Raw genomic sequence first — 27314 nt, forward strand, 5'->3', positions numbered from 1 at the left:
ATTCCAACCAATGCATTACAAGATATGGTCAAATTCATTTCTCCTTTATCTAGGCTTTGTTCCTGGAGTATATCCTCTTATTTTGACCTTTCTTGTTCCTTTTCTTGTTCCTCTTCACAATCTATGTAGAATAATTTCTTCTTAGCACACTTATGACCTTTAGTGTATTTGCTATCACAACTGTAACAGAACCCTTTTTCTCTTTTTTCTTCCAATTTTTGTTGTGTCAACCTTATAGGTTGTGGAAGGCTAGGGGCAACAACACTTCCGTCTTTATAGTTGTGAGTGGTATGCTTCTTGTTTGCCATAATTTTGCTTTCCATTTTTCTTCCTAACCTAAATGCCTTCTTTAATGAATTAGGTTCCCAAGGGCGAACGTCATGCTGGATATTATCCTTTAAAGTCCCTATGAACGCATCAATCCTACCCTCCTCTGGAATATTTTTTACCCTTATTTTCAATTTTTCGAACTCCTCAATGTGCTCCATTATTGAACGCTTTTGTTTGAGACTTATCAATTGGCTAAAAAAAGTGTTGCTTTTTGTGTCCTCATAATGTGCTGTCATTTCTTCCATAAAAATTGCCCAAGTGATAATTTGTTTATGAGAGCAAAGCCATCGAGACCATACAAACTGATTTGGCTCCAAATATAAAGTTCCAATATGTACCTTTTGTGTGTTTTTCACATTATTGAGATCGAAAAATTGCTCCATCTGTAGTATCCATGTTGCAGGATCCTTGCCATCAAACTTCCTCATATCGATTTTTGGAATATGGTGGGTCTTCGGTCCAACATTAGAGTCTATGAAATCATGATTAACATTTCTTTTGTTCTCATCATGAGTTTCCTTTACTAACCTTTCACCATTAGTAAGCATTTCTTGTAGAAACTTTGTCAAATCTGTCTTCAAATCTGTCTTCAAATCTATCTTCAAATCGTCCATCTTAGCCTCCACGTCATTCATCTTAGCTTCTACGCCTTTCTTCAAACAATCCATCTTAGCTTCTACGCCTTTCTTTAAACCATCCATCTTAGCTTCTACATCTTTCCTTAAACCATCCATCTTAGATTCCGTTACTTATTGTGCAAGTGACACTTGTTGCACTTGGTATTGTAATTTTGATATATCATGTTACATTTCTTCCTCTTCTTCATGAGTCATGCTAGAGCTTTCAGGTTACTTACTAGGTGTTTTCATTTTCTTTTCTCAGGGCATCAATTACCGATAATAATGCTTTACTATTCCCTTTGAATTCCTTCAAACTAATTTTTGAAACCAAGCTTATGCAAAAATTTAAAAAAAACTACACACCTTTCTTGACTTTGTAGGATCTTGATATTGAATCTGATGTGTCTTAGTAATTTCAGATCATCCAATTCTGAAATTGTGACATGCAGTGGCCCTCTGCATCCTCTTTCCAGTGCCACCAGTCTAATCCAAATTGGATTCTCTAGGGAAGAGTTATGGAAAATATCCCACAGTGACCTGATTATAGACTAGTTCAGTCGAGCAAACTTGTACGATGTGGCACATGTCACTGTTTCGACCTTTGGCCCTAAAAAATATATCCAATAAACTACATCCCCTCATCTTTTTGTACCTTCTTACGAAATTTAATTCCGATACTCAGAGAGAAAGTTATGACGAATTTCCCCAGGTCACCTGTTTGGAATGTAATTCAGGAGTCTGGAAAGAGACCAACTTCCTCAGATCATATCTCCTCAAATATAGCGCGAAAATCTCTAAAATTCGGACCCAAGGTTTAGTGAGATTTCATCGCAAACGGATTTTTTTTCACTTCTGAAACATCACAGAAGAAAAGTTATAGTGAAAATGCAATGATGACCTATTTGGAGCAGCGAACCCTAGAATCCAAATCTCTGATACCAAATGTTATGAAACCAGCTTATAAAAAGATAGAAAAGATAGATCAATGCCTTAGAATTTAGGCTCTTCAAAGGGGCAACTTCCTTTCTATTACAGAAATGAACAATTCTTAAATGATTCAAATGACAAAACCTCCTTTCTATATATAGGAGTCTAAGGGGTCACAAGACAACCAAGCTGACCTAACAATAATAATATAAAGACACAAAAATAACAATAGAGGGATTCTATGGGGCACAGTAATAACAATATGGGGACAATACGGGCACAACAATATTAATAAGGGATACAAGTGTTTTCTTTAGAGAGACAAAAATGAAATTATCTCCAGAGGGATAAAAATGAAATTGTATCCTAAGAGACAATAATGCTTGTGTTATATATTGTCTTTATAGAGACTATTTTTTACGACAATAATCTTTAAGACAATATTTTTTAAGACAATAATCTTTAAGACAATATCTTTTAAGACAATAATCTTTAAGACAATAATTTTTGAGACACCCGCTTAAAGACAATATTTCATACAGTACACAAGTTTTTTTTGTCTTAAGTTAAGACGATTTACCCAAACAATTATCTCAAATATTGTCTTAAAACCCTCCTTTATGCAGTAGTGTTTAGTGATAAAGACTTTACATTGACAAACCACCTTATTATATGTCAGAGAGTTACTTTTTTTTTTCTTAACTTAAGGTTTTTAATTTCTCACTCTTTATTTTCACCTTAGTGTCGGTGATTTAAGGTTGAATCTTAACACAAGGTTATTGCTAAGGATATCGTTAATGTTTTTATTAATTGTCCTCATTGTAAGGGGATTGATTATGAGTATTTGTTAACAAAGTTTTCTTAGTATTCTTTATATAGGGATATTATGAATATGGAGAAAGAAGTGTTGAAAAAAATAAGTAAACAAAAATAAAATTGATGACTTTGTTTATTCATTAATAATTATTCTAAAGGTTGTGGATCTCAAGTTGGAATTATCATTTTAGATTTTGAGAAAAACTATAGAAGGGTGGCCAAACTAATTACAAGAGGATAAAATCACAATAGTGACACTAATGATAAACCAAAATTAACCACACAAATAACTCGTTGACCATGGTCATTATTATAATTATTTATTTACTTTTAAGAACAAACTTCATAAAGTCACACTTATATTAAATCTATAAAAGACTTTATGTAAATAAATATCATTTAACATTTTCTTATCACTCAACTTCATTGAATAAAGTTATTTTAGAACTCACATAGTTGTAGTTAAGAGGAAGTGCATTTGATACGATTATTCCCAATTTGCATGTAGATGCATAGAGTCTAAATTTACCAAAGAACATAGTACGCATTTAGGAGTTGAAATTTGTTAGTGTGGTTATTATTACCATACTAAGATCATTCTATGAGATATCTCAATAATATACTTTATCTACTAAAACTTTGTTCTTAAGAAATTGAAGAAATTTTAATTTGGTCAACCATGGTCAATAATATGGTCACATTGTGACAAAGATTGGCTCTTGGTCGAACGCCACACCTTGAAAAACATGACCATCCATGGTCAACCATAGTTCAATGTCGCATTGCGACAAAGATTATCTCAGTATGAAAATAAACCATGGTGAACCATGGTGTAATTTCGAACTGTGACAAAGGTTAGTATGAAAATAAAACATGGTCAACCATGGTCCAATGTGACATTGTGACAAAGATTGTGTAAATATGAAAATAAATCATGGTTAACCATGGTCCAATGTTGCATTGTGAGAAAGATTGCCTCAATATGAAAATTAACCATGGTCTAATGTTGCATTATGACAAAGGTTGTCTCGATATGAAAATCAATCTTGCTTAAGCATGTTCAAGCATGGTGCAACATCGTATTGTGACAAGGATTGTCTCAATATGAAAATAAACTATGGTCAACCATGTAAACTATGTTTATTTGAGGTGTTATAATATTTATATTAGGGTTTATATACCTTGGGCTTATGATATTAATCCCTTGGTTTTCTAATATCAATATGTTAGGTTTATTAATCTAAGGGTTCATATTCATAGGGTATAATATTATATATAGGCTTTAAATACTAATCCTAGGGTTGAATATAAATACCTTGGGTTCATAATCATGGCCAACCATCATCCAAAAGTCACATTGTGACAAAGATTATCTCAGTATGAAAATCAGTTATTGTCAACCATTATCAACCATGGTTAAACATTGTCGACCATTGTCAATCGTTGTTAACGATGGTCCACTACAAAATTGTGACAAATATTTTCTCAATATGAAAATCAACCATGCTAAACCATGATCAACCATGGTCCAATGTCACATTGTGAGAAAGACTGTCTCAATATTAAAATCAAACATGGTCAACTATGGCCAAATGTCACACTGCGAAAAAGATTTTCTCAATATGAAAATAAATCATGGTCAACCATGGTCAATACCATTTGTCCAATGTCACATTCTAATAACCAAGGTCAAACATGGTCCAACATTGTATTGTGATGAAGATTGTCTCAATATGAAAATCAACCATGGTTAACCATGGCCTAACGTCTCATTGTTGCAATGATTGTGTTGAATGAAAATCAATCATGGTTGAGCATGGTCAACCATGTTTATTTTTAGGTTTATAATGTATATCTTAGGGTTTATATTATTCCCTAGATTTAATATCATTCCCTTATGTTTATAGTATTAATCTCTTGGGTTTATAATATTAATCATGCTAAACCATGATCAACCATGGTCCAACATCGCATTGTGACAAAGATTGTCTCAATATGAAAATCAGCCATGGTCAACCATGTTGAACGTGACATTGTGACAAGGATTCTCTCAATATGAGAATCAACCATGTTTATTTTAGGGTTTATAATATAAGTCTCTTGGGTTTATTAATCTAAGAATTCATATTCATAGGGTATAATATTATTCATAGGGTTTATAATATCAAACCCTTAGGTTTATTTATCTAAGAGTTCATATTCCCAGGGTATAATATTATTCATAGGGTCTATAATATTAACCCTATGGCTTAATGTAAAACCTTTTTGTTTATAATTATAGTGAACCACGGTCAACCATGGTCCAATGTCACATTATGAGAAAGATTGTCTCAATGTGAAAATTGATCACACTAAATCATTTGCAACTATGTTTATTTAGGGTTTATAATATTTATCATAGTGTTTATATACGTTGGGTTTATATTATTATCTAGGGTTTACAACCCCTTGAGATTTTAGTATTAATCCCTTGGGTTTATAATATCAATCATGGTCAACGATCATCCAACATCACATTGTGACAAAGTTTGTCTCAATATGAAAATCAACCATGTTGAAACATTTTTATTTTAGGGTCTATAATATTTATCTTAGCATTTATATACCTTGGGTTTATAATATTAATCCCTTGGGTTTAATATTATTTTGTTAGCTTTATAAGTCCTTGACATATTCCCTTGGGTTTATAATATCCATCCCTTGGGTTTATTTATCTAAGGGTTCATATTGCGAGAGTATTTCATTTATTTATAGGCTTATTATTATTAATATTAATGAATGAATGAATTATTACTAATATTTATTCACTAATAATGATATTAAGTTTAATAATAATTTTAATTAAATAATTAATTAGTAGTAACAATAATGATTAAAAATATTTATAACACTAGTTAATCCCAAAAACGAATTGACAATAATGTGGTTAACCATTTTTAATATAAGTTAATAATTATTATTTATTATAATAATTATTTTTGTAATATGTTATTATTTTTATTATTATATATTTATCAATATAAATAATAATACTATAATTAATATTAGATTTACATTATTAATTTTTATTGGAGTTTTTCAACCACATTTACTAATGTGATTATGAATATAATTGATATAAGCTTGTCCACTTATATCAACCACATTTATTAATGTGATTGTGATAATATATATACAAAACTACAATTTCCTTCTTTTAACCATTATCCTATGGTGTTAGTTTTTCAAGATCCCACCCATATACTTGGTTATAATGGTTTGTAAAAATTGGTTAGGTAAGTTTGTATGGGTAATCCCCATTCTTTAGTATATCCCATCCAACATGGGTAGAAGAGTGAGCAGTATAAGAGGAAGCATTGGTAAACATGCCTTGGAAACTGGAAGTGGGTCTCAAATGGGGTACTTGTAACCTTGCCCCACCGAATAAATTGATGCTTTCATTTACCCTCGACCTTCGATCTCACTTATACTTTCTTCATTCCCATATGGTGTGAGTGGTGTGAGTCTTTGTTATGCTTTCTTCACAGAGTAATTTTCTTCTTTCTATACCAGAGCTTCGAGAATTTCTTCCGCACAATAATATTGATAGTACCCACAGATTCCATCCAAGGATATCCCAAAACAACATCCATGTTATCCATATCTGAAGTATAAAAATTTCCATGCAACATATACTTACCCATAGAAAGCTTCAAATACTTATAAACTTGAACATCCTCATCATCAACCTGTGTGTTTTCAATGTGTTTTGCTGGAACTTGCAATCTTTTTGCCAAATTAACATTGATAAAATTATGCTTGCAGCTAGGATTTATAGACACAATCATCTTCTTCTTCTGATAATTCGTTCTTTGTTTTTTTTTTTTTTTGACATAAGTAAAGTTATTTTGTGTTCCTTTATTAATGAAAATGTATTTTTTTTGTTTTGGTTATTGGTATTGATTTTTCTTCATAAATTTAGTAGCAAGAAGTCAATAAATGCATTATCTTAATAGACAGTTTAATAAGTGTTTTCAAAATGAAATATCATATATTAATTAAAAGATTTAAAATACCTCTACTTATCAATTCCTACTCAAAACACTCTCAGTTGCAGATTTTGCAGATTTCTCCAGGGAAAAGAAATAAAAATATAAATTTAGTAAATACATTACTTTTTCTCTTCTTTTGTTTGGTCATGGCATTAGTATTTCACATAAAAATTCAATAAATACATTACATTTTTTCTTATTTTGTTTGGTCATAGTATTGGTATTTCTTGGTAACTTAGGATAAGTTAAGTCAATTAGTTTAGAATTTAGATTCAATTTTTTTTGGAAATGGTTTTTGTTTCTTTAAAATGATGTAATTCTAGAGAATCTCGATTCTTTTAATTATTTAATTTGCCAATAGAATTAGGTTTTTGGGTTTCAGGTAGAATTGTATAGTTTGTTTATATCCATTTTTCCAGGATTATTGGTAGATGGGCTACAGAAAAATATGATCTATGTTCTAGATATTAATAATTTCTCCAAGAGATTACCGCAGGTCAACTAGTATGAACTCAAACTTGAAGTTTTATGGTTAAAATATACTCATCTAAATGAATTGACGTACCAAGAATGCCAATCTAAGAATATAATATATTTTTCTTTGTATATTTGATTGTGCTATTACCATTCATTATTCATTTTTGGGGAATCCAATGCAGAAATACGATAAATAAAAAGCAAAGTGTTGGAGAATATATATATATATATATATATATATATATATATATATATATATATATATATAGAGAGAGAGAGAGAGAGAGAGAGAGAGAGAGAGAGAGAGATAAGCACCCTATCTCACTCTACAAACCGCCCACACAATCAAGCAGAAATAATCTAGAATTCAACTTAATTTTTTCAGTGAATAAGCCACGTGGTTTTTGATATGATTGATGGTTCTAGTGCCAAGTACGCTAGATATCGATGATCTGAAATGCAACATCAACAGTTGGGCTGCCAACGCAGTGGAATAGAAATAGAACACGTTTTGAATCTCCATTCCAATGGCATGACGTCCATGACCATCAATCATGGACTCATTGTAAAATCAATAATTAACTTTACTCCTTGTTAAAGGAATATTATAGTTATCGGTCATAAAGGGTTTATATTTTAAACCTATTCTGAAATTTAATTAAAATTATTTTGAAAATATCAAATAAATTAAAGAAGGAAAGAGACAATATATTATTACTAGACACTCTTTAGATGGAAATTAATTAAACATTTAATAGCAAAATTTCATTAGATAACATATTCAACATTGAATTTTTTAGATAACATATTCAACATTGCATCTTTTCTCTCTGTGAAGAACTTGCACATATCATATTGGTAGCATTTTCTTTTACCAAGATTTGAAATGAACCACTCCACAAAGACTTTTGAATTCCCATAAAATTTGATTATTTTACCTCTTTTAAAGGAAAATCCTGGTGGCACACAACCTAGCAACAAGTTCAAATTTAAATTTTATACCTACACAACTAACATGTCTCTGACAACTCCACATCTAGCTCTCATTAGCATGATCTTCTTCCCTTTCGGCAGTGTCACTTGCTCAAGATAAGATGATCTTATATTGTGTTTAATAACTTAAAAAAAATAGAATATTCAAACAATAATAATTTTTGGTAGCTTAATTCCCCACAATACAAAGATTGGAAGAAATTTAAAGGAAGAAAAAATAAACTTTTGATTCCAATTCCACTCTTCAACATAGTTTCCATTCCGCCAATTATCAAAGATAAAACAAGGAAAAAACAGATTCCAAACAAAAATACAATGAATATATAAATTAACAATCCATTCTCATTCATTGATGAAAATAATTCCAATACTTATCCATCTTAACTTAACAAAAATATCCCAAAAATGTCCCAAATTAATAATTTTCCTTGTAACAACAATATTATTTTTCCTTTCAATGATTATAAAAAAATAACAATTTACATCTTAAAAAACCTTAATTTAGGCAACCATTTTAAAGAAACAAAAAAATAATATTGAATCAACGCATGCTAAATATGATTATTGTTAAACGTGATTTCAATAACTTAAATATTCAATAAATAAAAAATTAATAAAACATATACTCATTAAACAATATGGTTATGCATGTACTCAATAAGCGATTAGAGTAAGAGATAAAAAAAATTATGATCAGCTCTGCCATTAAACGAAATATTTTAATTAACGCATCAAATTACAATAAAAATAATCAATGTTTATCCATGCAAAATTTAATATACAATTATAGTCAAGCTGATGCCATGTATATATAAAGTGGATTGAATAAGATAACCAATTGTTCGATGGACTCCTACATTAGCTACGTATTTCATTAGAGTGAGACAATATGTCAGTATCCCAATTAAATCGTATTCGTGGTCAAATCTACCCTTTTCCATGCTGAAGCTCCCCCACACATGTAAATTCAACTCGTATCTTCATTAGTTATTTAAATTAAATTTAACATATTTAAATTAACTTAATTATTTTATCAACCTATTTGCTCTAAGATATATCTTCAAAATGCTTCATCTAGGGAGAGGAGTCATCTTGGCAAGTGACCAAGTTCACCATTACAAACTCTATTCAAGCTTTAATTGGATTTTCTTTTCATACATCTTGCACTCCTATCTCTTCTCTTATCATTGTATTTAAATAAGTCAATTATTAGCCATTGTTATAAGGAATCACGTAGTATAAGGAATTACGCACTATAGTAATTAATAGTATTTTTTTTAATAGACCCGGTACAAAAACCAAAATATTAAATTAAAGGTCTAAACATTTAACTTAAGATTTTAAGACATATTTTATTACACTTTTCCTCACCCTATTGAATATTGTTTAACTATGGCCCACAGGGGTTTAGTCTCGTGGCCAATAGAAGGTCTGCTAAGTCGTTCGTGTCACTGCGCAGGTCATGGGTTCAAGTCTCATCTTAACCTGAGAGTCGTTCTTGCGAGTTGGGTGGTTCGTCCTAATGGTTATAGTGGTAGTCGGTGGGATTCCACTAGATATAAAGAAAATAATAAAAAAATAATATATATATATATATATATATATATTGTTTAACTATGAATATCATTATATATTCTTATGAGCTTTATGATTATGTGTGTTCTTTGATGGAAACCAAGACTAATTTTACATGAACTTCATAGAAACTCTTGAAGGATAGTTCTTGCTTTATGATTAATCTGATAATGTTGAAGCACTTGTCATGCTAAAACTTTAAGTGGAGCGAAAGTTCCTTTTCAATAGCCTGTCCTTCTGAAATCCCTTACATCTTTTTGTATCTATTTTAAAATGGAGCAATGTCACGAGAAGGGCGGTGAAAGAATGCACAAGTAAATTTCTTATAAGGGAGATCACATGGGTTGTAACTACTATTTGACACAAAACAAGAAAGAAGCTTTTTTAAGAATTGGATCTCGCTCAGAGGATCTACCCTGGTGGTTTTCGTAAAAACCTTTCTCATCACATCACGCTACAATGAGCGAGCCATAAGCATTCAACTAAGGACTTAAGGTAAGTATCGCCTGAAGGTTCTATCCGAGCAGATTTTATAAATCCTTTTTCCCATTGTGCCGCACTATAACAAGTGGGTTCACATGGAATGAATAACAAGGACAGTTTAAAAGGCACATATTACGTGGTAAAGCAGGCCTCACCTGGAGGCTTAAGATTGGAGGTTTCTATAATCCTTCTACCCATCGAGTTGGGATGCACCAAACATGATCACTTGTTAAAGTTGGGCCCTACCTAGAGGCTTCTACCAAGACGGTTTTATTAAGTTAACTTTGCGTCACGCCGGCATATAACAACAGCGTCATGTGGCATTAACCAAGCATGAATTTGTAGTGGGCAAGACCGAAGGATTATTGATACAGGATGTTCTGTTAAGTTCTATTATCCATTAAATTGGGCTCATGTGAGTGAGATCATGTGGCAACAACCATTAAAGATGGGTCTCACTCGGATGGCTTACAACCGAAAGATTGTAATTAAATTTATCTTGTGATGCATTGGACTACAATGATTGGGCTTACGTGCAAAGGAATTATAATGAGGTGGCGATATATGAACAAGCCTTTGGGATTTATGAGAAAATCCATTGTTGCAACAAAGGGTTGAGTTCTAATATTAGGGAATATGTTTTATAATAATTGTGCACTTGTATTATGGCGACTTGCATTGATTTAGGAATATACCACTGTTATAAATTTAGGTATGGTGATTGTTTTACTCATTAAATTTTGTTGCACAAGGTTATATTAGTGCAGAAAAGTATTTATGATGGTTCTTGTGACTGTGTTAATTAGAAATCAATGTTTCTTTCCTTGGTATTAATGGGATCAAATAACCATAAAAGGATGAGAGATGGAATCCATTAGGTGTGCGCATTCATTGAGTTTTTCATCTATTATAAAGGTGCACAAGGAGGAGCATATTGGGTGATCTAAACATTCTTTAAGTTCTAATTATGAATTTAAGTGCCAACAAATAGATTCGCGTTACAAGGATCTTTGGGATGTCTCTTGACGCACAACGAAATTTCCATGACTTATGATTATTATGTTAACAATGACATAGTATGTAGAGATTGCTTCCCCCTGCTGATAGCAAAGAGTATGGTTTAGTCCTTATTATTATCTATAACATGACATATATGAATCTAGGAAATCATGCCATAGTGGCTCTTTAGTATGGTGGATCAGTAGTATGGCTTGTTGATGATTGATGCTTCATATTTCTATTGTTCGTTCTCCTCTTATAGACTTATGAGATTGATCTACTATTTGATTCATAACATTTGGTTTTCATGGAAAAAGTTGCAAGGATATTATTTGGTGAGTTGGGTATTGACAATGCTAATGGGTTATTAAGTATAAGGATTCTAGACATGACTATATGGCTTGAAAAAATAGATTTTTGACAATGGCATATATGCTGCCTCTTGATATGGTTTGACAATCTTTATGTTTTTCAGTATTCGTACAGAAATGCTTTGACTATTAATTTGATTGGGATATTGTCTTTGTTCAATTATTGGCATGATTGCCATGGATTTATTTGTTAACGTAGTGTTTCAATGATTTTGTTGGTTTACTTTGTTTAAGTGATTCAATATCTTTAGTGGTTCAGTTAATGTTTGGTTTGGGCTTATTGTTAGAGTAGGTCCAATTTGAAAATAGATTAAAGGTTGCCTACATGTTGTTTTATGGTTGATAGGTTCATCTTGTATGAAACATTATGAAATGCAATACATGAAGTGCTAGGGGTTTGAGCCTTTAGTGAGAATATAGGATCCTCCTTCTCGTAGGAGCTGGTAAATGAGCGGAGGTTGTAGCCTCTTGTAGGTAGTAGCCTACATAGTGTAAAGAGTTTGCGCTAGTACAAGATCATGATGTAATGAGTGATTTTCCACTATAATAATACAAGAAGATAGAATGATAAATTGGGTTTCCTACTAAAATCCCGGTGTCCACTTGTGTTGATGTGTTGATATGCTTTGATTTTTTTGGTTTTAATTGTAATGTTGCTTATGGTTCTTTGAATGAGATATAACATTGTGATTGGCTAATGAAGTAATTGATCACATGAATTGAAATGAATTCATAAATTAAGTAAATGTTAATTGGGAAAAAAATACCAATTCACCCCTAACATTTACTATTAGAGTAGGGTCCCTTAGAAGAAGCTTGATCGCTTAAAGGGATATCTAACAGGAGGATCGAAATGGAAGGAGTATTTTCAACAAATCCAACTTTGTTTAATGAAACTAACTTTATGTTTTGGAAGGTTGGGATGAGATCTTATTTACAATCACTGATATTTGATGTATGGGGACTTGTTAAAGAAATATATCAATATCCAACCTCCATTCCCATAGATGAAGCAAGAAAGAAGTAGTATGATAACAATGCAAAGAAGGATAGTGTTATCTTGGGATAAATAGTAGAATTAGAGTTTGTAAAGGTAATGCAACTGAACACCATGGAAGCAATATGGGATAAACTTGTCCAAAGCTATGGAGGTGACACTAAGGTAAAGAATACTAAACTCCAATCAAACAAAATTCAATATAAATATATTAGAATTTATGATGATGAAAGAAATCCAACTTTCTTCCTTAGAGTAGATGATATTGTTAACATAACGAGAGGTCTTAGAGATAAGAGTCAAGATGTTGTAGTTGTTGAAAATATTTTGGTATCTCGAATGCCAAAATTTGGTGCCAAAGTTTCTACCATTGAAGAAATGCAAGATTTAAAAATTCTTGCACCAGAAAAAAATTCATGGGATCTTGCCAACTTATGAGATGAGAAAAGGAAATACATCATAAATTAGATAAGTTTCCTTCAAAGCCACTCACAAAGGAAAATAAAAGGAACTATCTAAAGCGACAAGCTACATTTTAGATGAGGAAGAAGCGAATTTTTTGAAAACGTTGAAAGTGGGAATTGGTAAGCTCAAAGGTAAACTTCCCTTCAAATGTTTTCATTAGGGAAGAGTAGGTCACTATGATGCAAAGTGTCCTTATAAAGAAAATCATGTTAAGAATGAAAAGGGAAAGTATATCACCAAGGAAAATTAGAAAAGAAATTTTAGTTGGAAAACATTTTATACAAATGGAGATAATGAATTCTCTTCCGATGATGAGGGTCATGATTCTGATTCTATCCAAGAATACAAAATACTTATGCCCTTTGAAGATCAATTTGCAGGTGAGTCTGATAATTTTGATGATTTGATGGATGCATTAAAATAAATTGATAGACTTAGGGTTATAAATAACAATCAAGAAAAAGAAATCAGTATGTATAAATAAAAAAACCTAGCTGAGAAGATAATCAAGCTAAAATCTGCCTTGAAGAGGCTAAACTAGAAGAGAAAGCATTAGTTAAAAAAGTCTTTGAAAAGAAGAAACATTATGAAAATCTGGAACTTGAAATTATGGTTCTAAGAAAAGAGTTTGCGAAAACAAAGGCTCAATTGAATCCAAATCTTAAATTTTCAAAAGGATCTAAAACCTTAGATGAAATTATTAAGGTTCAATGATCATCATTAATCAAAATAGGCCTCAAATATAATACAAGTCAAAATAATGAAGCATTAGGATCTATGACATGCTCTAAAGTAGGCACTAAGAACTATGTCAATGTTGTAAAGGATAACAGTTATAAAGGTATAAAAAATCAACAATAAGAAGAAGGATCAAGCAATACTCAAGTAAGATAACCAAGAAGAAAAGGACATTCCTCCTATAATCAAAGGCCAAACTACTCCAGAAGGTACTCCACTCCCAGGTATTCATCCTTCAATGGTCAAAGTTTTACTTGCCATAATTTTGGTCACAAGGAAATTCATTGTGTTTCTTATAAAACAATTATGACCAGAGAAGCAAGAAACCAGAATCATGAGAGCAACTCAAAGAAGACTTCCTATAATATTTTCTCTCATATTCAAAATGAAGTTGAAGGCACTATTTGCTATAACTTTGGACATGAAAAAACTAAATGCAAAATTAGGATGATCCCATCTTTTCAGCATAAATAGAATTCGTAGCCTTCGAAAGTTTGGAAAAGGAAGATTACTTCCACTGAAAAATGTGATCTAGATCTATATGCAAGAGATCAAGATAATATTTGCTACATTGACAATGGTTTCTCAAAACATATGACATGTGATAGGGATAAGTTTTCTACTTTTAATGATATTAAGAAAGAAAAAAGTCTCTCTTTTGGAGAAATATCATCGGCTGTTATTGAAGGAAAAAGTTTTGTGATCCTAAAAGAGAAAACGGAAGATGAAAACATACTATTTGTCGATGGATTATAACATAATATATTGAGCGTTAGCCAAATGTGTGATCACGGGCATGAGGTTGTTTTGTGCTCCAAAAAATTATTATTCAAAGAATTGGGAATAGGTAAAATAGTAATCAAACGTAACGTAACTCCTAATAGTCCATACATGAAGGGAGAAATTAAAAATATATTTTTGAAAAAAAACAAGGAAAGCTAGTTATGGCTTAAAAGATTACGATACCTCAGCTTTTCTGAAATGTATAAAAAAATCAAGAAAAAGGAAGTCTATGACACATCAAACATTATAGGACCTGAAAATAACATCTACAAATCCTTTCAATTTGGTAAGAAAACAAAAGTTCAATTTAAGGCTAAGGAATGCACTTTAGATAAGCACTTTGAACTATTTCATGCAAATTTATGTGGACCTGTGAGAAAAAAAAAAATCTCCAGTTGAAAATAGAAATAAGAAATGTTAAGCCTAACATCAAGAAAAATCCTAATTTAATTTGTCCTTGAATTAAATTACGAATCAAATTGTAATTCCACGTCTTATGGTGACATGTAATAGTTAACTAAGTTAATTTGAGTTAGTTATCTCACTTAATTCTAGTTGAGGGTCTAACTTGAGTCATGTAGAGTGTTAGACTCCGTCTCATGTCAGAGATTGATTCTTCTTCAAAACCCTGTTTTGAAGAAGAAATCATTAAATGTGTTGTTTCAGATTAGGTAATTTATTCTCCAGCTCTTCAAAAGGCAGTGGCGACTTCAAGCTCCTATCCCTGCACAAGCACAATTCAAAACATCATCAGCAATCTGAGGCAAAAATCTATTTGGAGAAAGTCTCACTGGAAATCCCGAACAAATTTCATTGTCACAGCTATTGAATTAAATGATTGTGTTAGCGCTGGGAATGCCCTGCTGTTCGTTGGAGATCAGGAGCTAAGCCAACGTGTCTTCATGGTCCTGTATCGCATGTCATCACATCAAGATCTTGCAGCTTGTGCAAGTGAAAGCTTTAGCTCAAAGGAGCACACTGATCTCTTGCTGGGGAAAAGGTTGTTGGACATGCCAAAATTGATGGATGTTTGTGCTATATATGGGCATGATAATGCAAAAGCTAGCCCGATCATTGGTTATTAATGCCCTAAAATCACAGCCAGATTTAATTGATGAGTTAAAGGAGGTAGTTCCTCAGTTTCTACACATAGTTGAGACAATGCACCATCGATGCTGTTCTGCATTCGAGGCCCTGCCTTTCTCAGGAAGAAACTTGACTTCAATGGTGGGACAACTTCATGAAGATTTACTGGAGGTTATGGACTTCATAAATGATGCTGTTGCTACTCTAGATGCTTTTGTGGAAGCATATCCTGCTGCTGCTTCATGGTTCATCTCACGAGGGGTTTCCAATGAAGATAATCGAGAATTGCTTTCTACCTTGGCAAATATATATGATTTTCTGCTGCCATTATTAAAGAATGATTTTACTTTGATAACGGATAATGCCCTCAAGTCTGCTTCTAATAATATGGAGTTTCTTGTGCAACCACGCTGGAAAACTATGGTGTGCATTTCGAACAATTGCGCTTGCATTCCTTTTGATTTCCGGAGTTGGAGCCCTTATTGACGATCGGGGAATTATTAAAGATCTCGGTCTAAATGAAGAGGTGCAGCCAAGCATGGAGTCAAACACTAAATTCAGTGATGTGAAGGGCCAAGGCAGAATTAGAGGAAAGTGTTCATTATTTACTATATCCAAAGCTATTTACGAGGCTTGGTGGCAACTCGCCAAAAGGAGTTTTGCTTGTTGGGCAACCTGGAACAGGGAAAACTATGTTGGCTAGGGCCATTGCCGGTGAAGCTGGAGTTCCTTTATTTTCTTGCAGTGGAAGTGAATTTAAAGAAATCTTTGTGGGTGTTGGAGCACGAAGGGTACGGGATCATTTTGCAGCTGAAAAGAACCGGTCACCTTGTATCATATTTATTGACAAAATTGGTGGAAGCTGCAATCCTAAAGATCAGCAATATATGAAAATAACTCTAAATCAACTACTGGTGGGGCTGGATGCTTTTAAGCAAAATGAAGGAATAATAGTTATTGCTGCTACTAATTTCCCTGGGTCGTTGGATAAGGCCCTGGTTAGACCTGGTCGCTTTGATTGTCATGTTGTAGTACCCAACCTTGATGTTGAAGGTCGCAGGCAGATCCTAGAATGTCACATGTCAAAGGTCTTAAAGGCAGATGATGTAGATTTGATGATTATTGGGAGAGGAACTCCAGGATTTTCAAGTGCTATTCTTGCAAATTTGGTGAATGTTTCTGCTCTTAAAGAAGCAATGGTTGGTGCTAAAGCTGTCAGCATGGCTGACCATGAGTATGCTAAAAACAAGATTATGATGGTAAGTGAACGCAAATCCGCTGTAATTTCAGATGAATCCAGACACTTGACAACAAAGATATGGAGTGTGAAAGCAACATACGTGTCTACATGATCTCAAAGAGCACACGAAGGAAATCTATGAGCTCCACTGGTCCGTGTACAAATAATGAAATCATTTGACTCAACAATCAAATTATGGGATGTCGAGCAAGGAAGACAATTGTTCAAATTAAAGACGGTGAACCTATATATTCAAATGCTTTCAAATGGGTTGTGCGATGGTTGTCTGCATATAGGGTCTGCGAACGAAGGAGTCTGTGTTTATGCTGGTAAAGGCCATGGTTTTGCTCACCGTCCCGATTCTCTTAAGGAAACCTTCCAAACAGAAAACATTTTGAAGGGGCACATCACGTGCTTTGGCAGAGAACCCTTATAAGCTTGTGAACGAGCCTCTTGTTTGTGATATATGCTGCTATCATTTCCAGGTTCTGTTTCTACAGATGAAGATAGGCAACGCATATTTGTTTCTGACACTAAATCATCATCGAATCATTGTGGCAATGCAGATGGAAGCGTTTTAGATAGCGCAGGCAGATAAAGAGCATTCAGTGAATACAACTGGCACAATATGCACAAATGTGAAATTGTTAAAGATTTCAAACAGAAAACGAATGTGAAAAGTAAAGACCCGAAACATACACAGAGACATCTGTCATAAGCAGCGATTTAGGAACGAATTTTGCCTATTTTAATCCTCAGCCCTGATTCTATGGGATCTGAGCACCAGTTTTGCCTCGTAACTAGCCAAATCATCAGCAGATTTAGAGGAACGTTGTATTATTTTAGGATAGATGTAACGCTCCTTTCTAATTTTTGTAATTGTAGTTGAGACAGCGCAGAGGTTTTTGGGGTCGATTTGTTTTCCCCTTAGCAGTATTATATTTATTATTTAAAAAAAAAAAAAATTCATTAGAGGAAGAGGGGGAGAGGGGGAGAGTTCTGAGTGCTGAGAGCTGGTGGAGAACAGAGCTTTCAATGTACAGTTTTTGGCAGGGATTTTTAATGAAATTTCACAGCTCTGACTTCTGAGATTCCTGTGGTATGATAATTTAGCATAAGTTTTTCTCTTGTTTCATATGTAATCTGTTATGTTTCATTTCACTACATGATCATTTCTAACTAAACAAATGAAGTGCTTAGGTAAGAATTCATGCTTGCCATGCTCTGCCTATAAGTTTGTTCATGTTTAATGTTTTCCTCTGTTTGACAAGGATTCATCTCCTATGCCCTTGTCAGCTCCTCACCAGTCTTGCCATCCCATTTAAATCTAGATTTGGTGCTAAATTTCTTGCCTACCTTGCCTCAGTCGATAATCTGTGTTGTTCATTATATTTCTCTGTTCAAGCTGTGATTTTGCCCATGCAGCCTAGAAAAACCCCGTCATTTAATTAAAAACCCCAAATCAAACTTTTCAATCAGTTTACTAGCCTAATATCAGTGTTACCTTGTTGGTCATCTCATCCCATTGAAGATCTACCGAGATTGACTGGAGAGAGCCTTCTCCTACCCCGTAGGGCTAGCTACGAGGCTAAATGGTTTGATGTAGCCTTGAGGTTTACCTTTCTCAGCCTGAGGTGAAATTTCAAGCGCTAACATACTGGCGACCATACTGGGGAGAACATCTAATCCTTTGCTCATTGACGTGTTATTTCATAAGTCTTAGACGGAGCCTGAAGTTACGCCAGGTAGCCTTCGAAAACGCTCTTGTTTAACATCAGCGCAAGTAGATAAATGCTGCTTCAGTCAATCTCCGTGAGCTTCTGAATACAGCACTTCATTTGAATTTTACCCCAAAACATGCAATCAAGGTGTAGATCTGATGCTGATGGTGGACAACAGTCAGACACTTATGCAGGCTGAACCATTCACCTGGCGACTCCAACTCGATCCAGACATTCCAATGCTTGTTGATTCACTCATGCAATGGTAGGGTATGTGGTAAACCCTGCATTTTGTGAAGCTCTAAACAAAGTTAGAGAGTGGTTCGTGGATATTGAAATTAACAAAGAAATTTTCAGTACCTTCCTTCAAGGTTTGATATTGCTAGAGTTTTCTTCTGAAGCTAAAACTGTTGCTTGTGAGTTAGTTGTTAAAAGAATCGAAAAGGAGATTCAATATCTCGATGAGCAAATCCAGTCATATGATTTCCAAGACCCTAAAAAGTTTTTGGAAATCGTTCCTCCATTGAAACAAGAAATAACAGACTTGCCCATAGATATATACATTGACGATGTGCAGCTGGAAGTATGCATCGCAAAGTTGGGGCAGCCAACAGAGTCCGGCTTCCGTGATCCTATTGCGGCATACATGGACATGTTTTTCAGTTTGATTGATAGATCAGGCTGTCCTTTCCGTGACCAGGCTCAGTACGTGCATGAAGGGCTGCCAGCAACTGCATCTGTGACCTGGTGGAAGCTTTCTCAACCGGCGTCAATCTCAGGTTTACTTGAATGGTTAATTTGGCATTTTAGTATTACCTGATCTAGTGTTTGTACAGCAAAGTAGGGTAGTTTTGTAAATAAATAAGCAGCCATAAGGGCAGCATCTTGTTTTAGTTTGCTTGAAAATTGTTAAGTCGTTTTTCCAGTCATTTCAGTCTTGAGATCAGATTAGTTTGAGTTCAGTTTCAGTTTGAAAATAAGTCAAGAGTTGTGTTGATGATGACTCCATTGCCCAATGGGTAGAGGCACTGTCTGCTCTCCCAAAGTTCTGCGGTTCTTGGCACCTCCACTGAGTGGCAGCTGCCATCCCAAGTGGAGCCGATGTTAGACTCCGTCTCATGTCAGAGATTGATTCTTCTTCAAAACCCTGTTTTGAAGAAGAAATCATTAAATGTGTTGTCTCAGATTAGGTAATTTATTCTCCAGCTCTTCAAAAGGTAGCAGCGACTTCAAGCTCCTATCCCTGCACAAGCACAATTCAAAACATCATCAACAATCAGAGGCAAAAAGCTATTTGGAGAAAGTCTCACCGGAAATCCCGAACAAATTTCATTGTCACAGCTATTGAATTAAATGATTGTGTTAGCGCTGGGAATGCCCTGCTGTTCGTTGAAGATCAGGAGCTAAGCCAATGTGTCTTCATGGTCCTGTATCGCATGTCATCACATCAAGATCTTGCAGCTTGTGCAAGTGAAAGCTTTAGCTCAAAGCAGCACACTGATCTCTTGCTAGGGAAAAGGTTGTTGGACATGCCAAAATTGATGGATGTTTGTGCTATATATGGGCATGATAATGCAAAAGCTAGCCCGATCATTGGTTATCAATGCCCTAAAATCACAGCCAGATTTAATTAATGAGTTAAAGGAGGTAGTTCCTCAGCTTCTACACATAGTTGAGACAATGCACCATCGATGTTGTTCTGCATTCGAGGCCCTGCCTTTCTCAGGAAGAAACTTGACTTCAATGGTGGGACAACTTCATGAAGATTTACTGGAGGTTATGGACTTCATAAATGATGTTGTTGCTACTCTGGATGCTTTTGTGGAAGCATATCCTGCTGCTGCTTCATGTTTCATCTCACGAGGGGTTTCCAATGAAGATAATCGAGAATTGCTTTCTGCCTTGGCAAATATATATGATTTTCTGCAGCCATTATTAAAGAATGATTTTACTTTGATAACGGATAATGCCCTCAAGTCTGCTTCTAATAATATGGAGTTTCTTGTGCAACCACGCTGGAAAAATATGGTGTGCATTTCAAACAATTGCGCTTGCATTCCTTCTGATTTCCGGAGTTGGAGCCCTTATTGAGGATTAGGGAAATAGTAAAGATCTCGGTCTAAATGAAGAGGTGCAACCAAGCATGGAGTCAAACACTAAATTCAACGATGTGAAGGGCCAAGGCAGAATTAGAGGAAAGTGTTCATTATTTACTATATTCAAAGCTATTTACGAGGCTTGGTGGCAACTCGCCAAAAGGAGTTTTGCTTGTTGGGCAACCTGGAACAGGGAAAACTATGTTGGCTAGGGCCATTGCCGGTGAAGCTGGAGTTCCTTTCTTTTCTTGCAGTGGAAGTGAATTTAAAGAAATCTTTGTGGGTGTTGGAGCACGAAGGGTACGGGATCATTTTGCAGCTGAAAAGAACCGGTCACCTTGTATCATATTTATTGACAAAATTGGTGGAAGCTGCAATCCTAAAGATCAGCAATATATGAAAATAACTCTAAATCAACTACTGGTGGGGCTGGATGCTTTTAAGCAAAATGAAGGAATAATAGTTATTGCTGCTACTAATTTCCCTGGGTTGTTGGATAAGGCCCTGGTTAGACCTGGTCGCTTTGATTGTCATGTTGTAGTACCCAACCTTGACGTTGAAGGTCGCAGGCAGATCCTAGAATGTCACATGTCAAAGGTCTTAAAGGCAGATGATGTAGATTTGATGATTATTGGGAGAGGAACTCTAGGATTTTCAAGTGTTGTTCTTGCAAATTTGGTGAATGTTTCCACTCTTAAGGCAGCAATGGTTGGTGCTAAAGCTGTCAGCATGGCTGACCATGAGTATGCTAAAGACAAGATTATGATGGTAAGTGAACGCAAATCCGCTGTAATTTTAGATGAATCCAGACACTTGACAACAAAGATATGGAGTGTGAAAGCAACATACGTGTCTACATGATCTTAAAGAGCACACGAAGGAAATCAATGAGCCCCACTGGTCCGTGTACAAATAATGAAATCATTTGACTCAGCAATCAAATTATGGGATGTCGAGCAAGGAAGACAATCGTTCAAATTAAAGACGGTGAACCTATATATTCAAATGCTTTCAAATGGGTTGTGCGACAGGTGTCTGCATATAGGGTCTGCGAAGGAAGGAGTCTGTGTTTATGCTGGTAAAGGCCATGGTTTTGCTCACCGTCCCGATTCTCTTAAGGAAACCTTCCAAACAGAAAACATTTTGAAGGGGCGCATCATGTGCTTTGGCAGAGAACCCTTCTAAGCTTGTGAACGAGCCTCTTGTTTGTGATATATGCTGCTATCATTTCCAGGTTCTGTTTCTACAGATGAAGATAGGCAACGCATATTTGTTTCTGACACTAAATCATCATCAAATCATCGTGGAAATGCAGATGGAAGCGTTTTAGACAGCGCAGGCAGATAAAGAGCATTCAGTGAATACAACTGGCACAATATGCACAAATGTGAAATTGTTAAAGATTTCAAACAGAAAACGAATGTGAAAAGTAAAGACCCGAAAAAGACACAGAGACATCTGTCATAAGCAGCGATTTAGGAACGAATTTTGCCTATTTTAATCCTCAACCCTGATTCTATGGGATCTGAGCATCAGTTTTGCCTCGTAACTAGCCAAATCATCAGCAGATTTAGAGGAACGCTGTATTATTTTAGGATAGATGTAACGCTCCTTTCTAATTTTTGTAATTGTAGTTGAAACAGCGCAGAGGTTTTTGGGGTCGATTTGTTTTCCCCTTAGCAGTATTATATTTATTATTTAAAAAAAAAAAAAAATCATTAGAGGAAGAGGGGGAGAGGGGGAGAGTTCTGAGTGCTGAGAGCTGGTGGAGAATAGAGCTTTCAATGTACAGTTTTTGGCAGGGATTTTTAATGAAATTTCACAGCTCTGACTTCTGAGATTCCTGTGGTATGATAATTTAGCATAAGTTTTTCTCTTGTTTCATATGTAATTTGTTATGTTTCATTTCACTACATGATCATTTCTAATTGAACAAATGAAGTGTTTAGGTAAGAATTCATGCTTGCCATGCTCTGCCTATAAGTTTGTTCATGTTTAATTTTTTCCTCTGTTTGACAAGGATTCATCTCCTATGCCCTTGTCAGCTCCTCACCAGTCTTGCCATCCCATTTAAATCTAGATTTGGTGCTAAATTTCTTGCCTACCTTGCCTCAGTCGATAATCTGTGTTGTTCATTATATTTCTCTGTTCAAGCTGTGATTTTGCCCATGCAGCCCAGAAAAACCCCGTCATTTAATTAAAAACCCCAAATCAAACTTTTCAATCAGTTTACTAGCCTAATATCAGTGTTACCTTGTTCGTCATCTCATCCCATTGAAGATCTACCGAGATTGACCGGAGAGAGCCTTCTCCTACCCCGTAGGGCTAGCTACGAGGCTAAATGGTTTGATGTAGCCTTGAGGTTTACCTTTCTCAGCCCGAGGTGAAATTTCAAGCGCTAACATACTGGCGACCATACTGGGGAGAACATGTAATCCTTTGCTCATTGACGTGTTATTTCATAAGTCTTAGACGGAGCCTGAAGTTACGCCAGGTAGCCTTCGAAAACGCTCTTGTTTTACATCAGCGCAAGTAGATAAATGCTGCTTTAGTCAATCTCCGTGAGCTTGTGAATACAACACTTCATTTGAATTTTACCCCAAAACATGCAATCAAGGTGCAGATCTGATGCCGATGGTGGACAGCAGTCAGACACTTATGCAGGCTGAACCATTCACCTGGCGACTCCAACTCGATCCAGACATTCCAATGCTTGTTGATTCACTCATGCAATGGTAGGGTATGTGGTAAACCCTGCATTTTGTGAAGCTCTAAACAAAGTTAGAGAGTGGTTCGTGGATATTGAAATTAACGAAGAATTTTTCAGTACCTTCCTTCAAGGTTTGAAATTGCTAGAGTTTTCTTCTGAAGCTAAAACTGTTGCTTGTGAGTTAGTTGTTAAAAGAATCGAAAAGGAGATGCAGTGTCTCGATGAGCAAATCCAGTCATATGATTTCCAAGACCCTAAAAAGTTTTTGGAAATTGTTCCTCCATTGAAACAAGAAATAACAGACTTGCCCATAGATATATACATTGACGATGTGCAGCTGGAAGTATGCATCGCAGAGTTGGGGCAGCCAACAGAGTCCGGCTTCCGTGATCCTATTGCGGCATACATGGACATGTTTTTCAGTTTGATTGACAGATCAGGCTGTCTTTTCCGTGACCAGGCTCAGTACGTGCATGAAGGGCTGCCAGCGATTGCATCTGTGACCTGGTGGAAGCTTTCTCAACCGACGTCAATCTCAGGTTTACTTGAATGGTTAATTTGGCGTTTTAGTATTACCTGATCTAGTGTTTGTACAACAAAGTAGGGTAGTTTTGTAAATAAATAAGCAGCCATAAGGGCAGCATCTTGTTTTAGTTTGCTTGAAAATTGTTAAGTCGTTTTTCCAGTCATTTCAGTCTTGAGATCAGATTAGTTTGAGTTCAGTTTCAGTTTGAAAATAAGTCAAGAGTTGTGTTGATGATGACTCCATTGCCCAATGGGTAGAGGCACTGTCTGCTCTCCCAAAGTTCTGCGGTTCTTGGCACCTCCACAGAGCGGCAGCTGCCATCCCAAGTGGAGCCGATGTTAGACTCCGTCTCATGTCAGAGATTGATTCTTCTTCAAAACCCTGTTTTGAAGAAGAAATCATTAAATGTGTTGTCTTAGATTAGGTAATTTATTCTCCAGCTCTTCAAAAGGCAGCAGCGACTTCAAGCTCCTATCCCTGCACAAGCACAATTCAAAACATCATTAGCAATCAGAGGCAAAAAGCTATTTGGAGAAAGTCTCACTGGAAATCCCGAACAAATTTCATTGTCACAGCTATTGAATTAAATGATTGTGTTAGCGCTGGGAATGCCCTGCTGTTCGTTGAAGATCAGGAGCTAAGCCAACGTGTCTTCATGGTCCTGTATCGCATGTCATCACATCAAGATCTTGCAGCTTGTGCAAGTGAAAGCTTTAGCTCAAAGGAGCACACTGATCTCTTGCTGGGGAAAAGGTTGTTGGACATGCCAAAATTGATGGATGTTTGTGCTATATATGGGCATGATAATGCAAAAGCTAGCCCGATCATTGGTTATTGATGCCCTAAAATCACAGCCAGATTTAATTAATGAGTTAAAGGAGGTAGTTCCTCAGCTTCTACACATAGTTGAGACAATGCACCATCGATGTTGTTCTGCATTTGAGGCCCTGCCTTTCTCAGGAAGAAACTTGACTTCAATGGTGGGACAACTTCATGAAGATTTACTGGAGGTTATGGACTTCATAAATGATGTTGTTGCTACTCTGGATGCTTTTGTTGAAGCATATCCTGCTGCTGCTTCATGTTTCATCTCACGAGGGGTTTCCAATGAAGATAATCGAGAATTGCTTTCTGCCTTGGCAAATATATATGATTTTCTGCTGCCATTATTAAAGAATGATTTTACTTTGATAACGGATAATGCCCTCAAGTCTGCTTCTAATAATATGGAGTTTCTTGTGCAACCACGCTGGAAAACTATGGTGTGCATTTCGAACAATTGCGCTTGCATTCCTTTTGATTTCCGGAGTTGGAGCCCTTATTGAGGATCGGGGAATTAGTAAAGATCTCGGTCTAAATGAAGAGGTGCAGCCAAGCATGGAGTCAAACACTAAATTCAACGATGTGAAGGGCCAAGGCAGAATTAGAGGAAAGTGTTCATTATTTACTATATCCAAAGCTATTTACGAGGCTTGGTGGCAACTCGCCAAAAGGAGTTTTGCTTGTTGGGCAACCTGGAACAGGGAAAACTATGTTGGCTAGGGCCATTGCCGGTGAAGCTGGAGTTCCTTTCTTTTCTTGCAGTGGAAGTGAATTTAAAGAAATCTTTGTGGGTGTTGGAGCACGAAGGGTACGGGATCATTTTGCAGCTGAAAAGAAGCGGTCACCTTGTATCATATTTATTGACAAAATTGGTGGAAGCTGCAATCCTAAAGATCAACAATATATGAAAATAACTCTAAATCAACTACTGGTGGGGCTGGATGCTTTTAAGCAAAATGAAGGAATAATAGTTATTGCTGCTACTAATTTCCCTGGGTCGTTGGATAAGGCCCTGGTTAGACCTGGTCACTTTGATTGTCATGTTGTAGTACCCAACCTTGACGTTGAAGGTCGCAGGCAGATCCTAGAATGTCACATGTCAAAGGTCTTAAAGGCAGATGATGTAGATTTGATGATTATTGGGAGAGGAACTCCAGGATTTTCAAGTGTTTTTCTTGCAAATTTGGTGAATGTTTCCGCTCTTAAAGCAGCAATGGTTGGTGCTAAAGCTGTCAGCATGGCTGACCATGAGTATGCTAAAGACAAGATTATGATGGTAAGTGAACGCAAATCCGCTGTAATTTCAGATGAATCCAGACACTTGACAACAAAGATATGGAGTGTGAAAGCAACATACATGTCTACATGATCTCAAAGAGCACACAAAGGAAATCTATGAGCCCCACTGGTCCGTGTAGAAATAATGAGATCATTTGACTCAACAATCAAATTATGGGATGTCGAGCAAGGAAGACAATTGTTCAAATTAAAGACGGTGAACCTATATATTCAAATGCTTTCAAATGGGTTGCGCAACGGGTGTCTGCATATATGGTCTGCGAAGGAAGGAGTCTGTGTTTTTGCTCACCGTCCCGATTCTCTTAAGGAAACCTTCCAAACAGAAAACATTTTGAAGGGGCGCATCACGTGCTTTCGCAGAGAACCCTTCTAAGCTTGTGAACGAGCCTCTTGTTTGTGATATATGCTGCTATCATTTCCAGGTTCTGTTTCTACAGATGAAGATAGGCAAGGCATATTTGTTTCTGACACTAAATCATCATCGAATCATCGTGGCAATGCAGATGGAAGCGTTTTAGACAGCGCAGGCAGATAAAGAGCATTCAGTGAATACAACTGGCACAATATGCACAAATGTGAAATTGTTAAAGATTTCAAACAGAAAACGAATGTGAAAAGTAAAGACCCGAAAAAGACACAGAGACATCTGTCATAAGCAGCGATTTAGGAACGAATTTTGCCTATTTTAATCCTCAGCCCTGATTCTATGGGATCTGAGCATCAGTTTTGCCTCATAACTAGCCAAATCATCAGCAGATTTAGAGGAATGCTGTATTATTTTAGGATAGATGTAACGCTCCTTTCTAATTTTTGTAATTGTAGTTGAAACAGCGCAGAGGTTTTTGGGGTCGATTTGGTTTCCCCTTAGCAGTATTATATTTATTATTTAAAAAAAAAAAAAATTCATTAGAGGAAGAGGGGGAGAGGGGGAGAGTTCTGAGTGCTGAGAGCTGGTGGAGAACAGAGCTTTCAATGTACAGTTTTTGGCAGGGATTTTTAATGAAATTTCACAGCTCTGACTTCTGAGATTCCTGTGGTATGATAATTTAGCATAAGTTTTTCTCTTGTTTCATATGTAATCTGTTATGTTTCATTTCACTACATGATCATTTCTAACTGAACAAATGAAGTGTTTAGGTAAGAATTCATGCTTGCCATGCTCTGCCTATAAGTTTGTTCATGTTTAATGTTTTCCTCTGTTTGATAAGG

At 35.5% G+C, this 27314-nt stretch overlaps 3 pseudogenes; all 3 read left to right on the top strand.

Annotated features, from left to right (window-relative positions):
* Nucleotides 1-15766: 15766 nt before the first annotated feature.
* LOC149176835 (ATP-dependent zinc metalloprotease FTSH 5, mitochondrial pseudogene) lies at nt 15767-17043 on the top strand (annotated as a pseudogene).
* A 3575-nt stretch (nt 17044-20618) lies between these two features.
* LOC149176836 (ATP-dependent zinc metalloprotease FTSH 5, mitochondrial pseudogene) lies at nt 20619-21609 on the top strand (annotated as a pseudogene).
* A 3575-nt stretch (nt 21610-25184) lies between these two features.
* On the top strand, nt 25185-26175 carry LOC149176837 (ATP-dependent zinc metalloprotease FTSH 5, mitochondrial pseudogene; annotated as a pseudogene).
* Nucleotides 26176-27314: the final 1139 nt, after the last annotated feature.

The sequence above is a fragment of the Pinus tabuliformis genome, chromosome 4_1 (genome assembly GCF_031772625.1).
Source record: "Pinus tabuliformis cultivar Carrire ecotype Pingquan chromosome 4_1, CPIR1, whole genome shotgun sequence".
Classification (NCBI taxonomy): domain Eukaryota; kingdom Viridiplantae; phylum Streptophyta; class Pinopsida; order Pinales; family Pinaceae; genus Pinus; species Pinus tabuliformis.